The sequence below is a fragment of the Arachis duranensis genome, chromosome 4 (genome assembly GCF_000817695.3).
Source record: "Arachis duranensis cultivar V14167 chromosome 4, aradu.V14167.gnm2.J7QH, whole genome shotgun sequence".
NCBI classification, from domain to species: Eukaryota; Viridiplantae; Streptophyta; class Magnoliopsida; order Fabales; family Fabaceae; genus Arachis; species Arachis duranensis.
Genome location: NC_029775.3, coordinates 45,037,713 through 45,042,253, shown reverse-complemented (window position 1 = coordinate 45,042,253; position 4,541 = coordinate 45,037,713).

Below are 4,541 nucleotides of genomic sequence, written 5' to 3'. Positions count from 1 at the left end.
AGACTGGTTAGCTGTGCGAGTGACAGTCGCACAGGTTATTTCCCCGTGAGGAATGAAAGTAGCCACAGTTGATGGTGAACCCCTATACAAAGCTTGCCATGGAAGGGAGTAAGAAGGACTGAGTAGAAGGAGTAGGAGAGCAGGCGTCCAAGAGCTCTACAGCATCTCCATCCGCTTATTTGAAATTCCCACCAATGAATCTGCATAAGTGTTCTATCCCTTTTATTATTTCTTCTTTTTATTATTAATTATTCAACAACCCATAAACTATTTTAGATCTGCCTAACTGAGATTTGCAAGGTGACCATAGCTTGCTTCATACCAACAATCTCTGTGGATTCGACCCTTACTCACGTAAGGTTTATTACTTGGACGACCCAGTACACTTGCTGGTTAGTTGAACGAGATTGTGAAGGAAATAAACAATGTCCTCAGAGTATACATCCTACAAGTAGAAGAAACAAGTGATCACAATTTCGTCCACCATTTGCTCGAAGATAAATGATGTAAACTGGCGTTTAACGCCATTTCCATGTTCCATTCTGGCGTTAAACGCCAGAAACAGGTTACAAGTTGGAGTTAAACGCCCAAAATAGGTTACAACCTGGCGTTTAACTCTAGAAACAGCCTAGACACGTGAAAAGCTCAAGTATCAACCCCAGCAGACACCAAGTGGGCCCCGGAAGTGGATTTCTGCACTATCTATCTTAGTTTACTCATTTTCTGTAAACCTAGGTTACTAGTTTAGTATTTAAACAAATTTTAGAGATTTATTCTGTACCTCATGACATTTTAGATCTGAACTTTGTATTTTTGACGGCATGAGTCTCTAAACTCCATTGTTGGGGGTGAGGAGCTCTGCTGTATCTCGATGAATTAATGCAATTATTTCTATTTTTCATTCAAACACGCTTGTTTCTATCTAAGATATTCATTCGCACTTCAATATGATGAATGTGATGATCCGTGACACTCATCCCCATTCTCAACCTATGAACGCATGCCTAACAACCACCTCCGTTCTACATTAGATTGGATGACTATCTCTTGGATTCCTTAATCAGAGTCTTCGTAGTATAAGCTAGAATCCATTGGCAGCATTCTTGAGAATCCGTAAAGTCTAAACCTTGTCTGTGGTATTCCGAGTAGGATTCAGGGATTGAATGACTGTGACAAGCTTCAAACTCACAAGGGTTAGCCGTAGTGACAGACGCAAAAGGATCAATGGATCCTATTCCAGCATGAGTGAGAACCGACAGATGATTAACCGTGCGGTGACAGCGCACCTGGACCATTTTCACTGAGAGGATGGATGGTAGCCATTGACAACAGTGATCCACCAACACACAGCTTGCCATAGGGGGAACCTTGAGGGCGTGAAGAAGAAGACAGGGGGAAAGCAGAGATTCAGAAGACAAAGCATCTCCAAAACTCCAACATATTCTCCATTACTGCATAACAAGAATTATTTAATCCATGCTTTTTATTTACTACTAATCAAAACTGAGAATTATTATTATCCTGACTAAGAGTTACAAGATAACCATAGCTTGCTTCAAGCCAACAATCTCCGTGGGATTCGACCCTTACTCACATAAGGTATTACTTGGACGACCTAGTGCACTTGCTGGTTAGTGGTACGAGTTGTGAAATGTGTGATTTACAATTTTTTGCACCAAGTTTTTGGCGCTGTTGCCGGGGATTATTCGAGTTTGAACAACTGACTTTATCTTGTTACTTAGATTAGGAAAAATTTGTCTTTTTGGTTTAGAGTCACTAGGATTGCATCTTTTATTATTCCTTTTAAAAATCTTTCAAAAATATTATTTTTCTTCATTAGTTTTAAATTTTTCTTTGAGTCTTTTGTCTGAGTTTAGTTTCATATCTTAAGTTTGGTGTCAATTGCATGCTTTTCTTTGTCTTTCAATTTTCGAATTGCATGTTCTTTGTTCATCCTTGATCTTCAAGTTGTTCTTGTCTATTTTCCTTGTTTGATCTTTGGTTTGTCTTGTTTGTGTCTTTTCTTGTTTTTCTTGTGCATTTTCAAATTTTCAGTTTTCAAAAAAAAAATTTATACATAAAAATACCTTTTTTTAAAACACGTTAAATTTATAGCTCAATTGGCTAGAGCGTTGTGCTTATGTTCTTTGTAATTGGGCATCTTCCTTTTAAAACTTTTTCAAAAATAATTATTCTTTGATTAAATCTTGTGTCAAACTTTTAAGTTTGGTGTTATCTTGTTAATTTTCTTTGATTTATAAAAATTTATTTTTGGTTTTCTAAAAATTTTAAGTTTGGTATTCTTTCTCATGTTCTTGTTGTTCTTGTGAGTCTTCAAGGTGTTCTTGAGTCTTCTTTGTGTTTTGATCTTAAAATTTTTACGTTTGGTGTTCCTTGGTGTTTTTCCTCCAAAATTTTCCAAAATAAGGAGCATTAGATCTAAAAATTTTAAGTTGTGTGTCTTTTGTGTGTTTTTCTCTTTCATCATAAAATTAAAAAATAAAAAAAATATCTTCTCTAACTATTTTTTAGCAAAAATTTCGAAATTTTTCAAAAAAAAAAATTCAGATTTCAATTTCAAAATTTTACCTTATCATATCTTAGTTGTCAAGTTTTTAAAAATCATATCTTTTTCAAATATTTTCTCTTACTTATTTTCCTACAAATATCTTCAATTTTAATACATATCTTTTCCTCATTCCACTCATAATTTTCGAAAATTTAGTATTAAATTAGTCATCAATTTTAAAAATCATATCTTTTCCAATCAAATCTTTTCAACCATATATTTTTCAAAAATCAAATCTTTTTCAAAACCTCCTAACCATTTTTTCTCTCTCTTCATTTTTCGAAAATCCTCACCCATTTTTCATTTTATTTTATTTTATTTTTTCATTTCTATTTTCTAAAAAAATATTTTAATATTATTTGAATCTCTAATTCACAACATCTCCCTTTCTCCATCATGGACCTAAGTAGAATTGAACAGTCCAGAAGGACTCTGGGTCATATGCTAACCCCACAACTGCTTCATATGGGAGTAGTGTCTGTATACCCTCCATCGGAGTTAGTAGTTTTGAGTTGAATCCTCAACTCATTATCATGGTACAGCAAAGTTGCCAGTATTCCGGTCTTCCACAGGAAGAACCTACAGAGTTTCTGGCACATTTTTTACAAATTGCTGACACAGTACATGATAAGGAAGTAGATCAGGATGTCTACAGATTATTACTGTTTCCATTTGCTGTAAAAGACCAAGCTAAGAGGTGGTTAAATAACCAACCTAAGGCTAGCATAAGGACTGATAAACCACTATTTTATAGTTTATATTGTGTTTAATTGTGTGGTTTTGTCATGATCCTTACCCACTTATTCATCAATTTAGCATGAATTTAGATTTCCTTCCTGAATTTATTACATGTTTGAAAATTGCTTCCCAGAGACTTTAATTATTTAATTTTAATTCTCCTTTATTCCATTCGATGCCGTAATCTGTGTGTCAAGCGTTTCAGGCTTTATAGGGCATGAATGAGACGGAGATTGGAGAGGAAGCTAGCAAAAATGGAAGGAACACAAGAGTTTGAGGAGATAACCAGCGAAAAGTGACGCGGTCGCAAGGCTCACACGACCGCGCGAAGGAGCGCAAATCGCAGTGACGCGGCCACGCGGATTGGAAAGCACAAGCAACGCGGTAGCGTGGACGACGCGAACGCGTGAAGAGGAAAAGCGCCAGCGACGCGTCCGCATGGACGACGTGATCGCGTGACATGCGCGATCTGCATAAACTGCAGAATCTGAAACCAGCGATTTTGGACCCTATTTCGGCCCAGTTTTCGGCCCGAAACAGCAGACCAGAGTCAGAGAATATGCAGAAACAACAGAGAAAACATTCATTAAGTTTTTTAGATTTAGTTTTTGACTCTCTTAGGTTTTTTTTCTCTCTAGTTTTAAGAATTTTAATTTTCAATTGATCATAGCATTGGAACATTGAGAAGAGTTATTTTCCTCATCAAGACTTCATCACTTTAGTTTGTTCTCTTAACTTGGTTTTATTCTTCCATGTTCTTTGTTATGTTCGATTTTGTCATTCAGATATTTTTATGATTAATTAATGCAAGGATTATTTCTTTTTAATTTAAATTCCATTCCAATAATCATGTCTTCTTTTAATTCCCTTTCATGTGCCATGGATTCTTTATTTACAATGCGCGAGTAGTTTCATTACTTGATGGGGAGTTGATTAAAAGGAACTCTTGAGTTGGAAGGATTGAAAGAAAAATTTGTAATTGGGTTGAATGTTGGATTGCTATCCTGTCACCGACGCCAATCCCTTTGAACTAAGTAGGTTGCAACTTGTGAACAGATCTGGCATTTCCACTTGTTTGACTTTCTCTTACCTAGTAAGGGATAACCAAACAGAACAACTATTAATTATAAATTAATCTTACAATCACACCATCAATGATAGAGAGTCTAACCAATCAATTCCCAGTCAAGGCCTCTTATTTTTATTAGTTAAAATTCCTCAATTTAAATCCCAA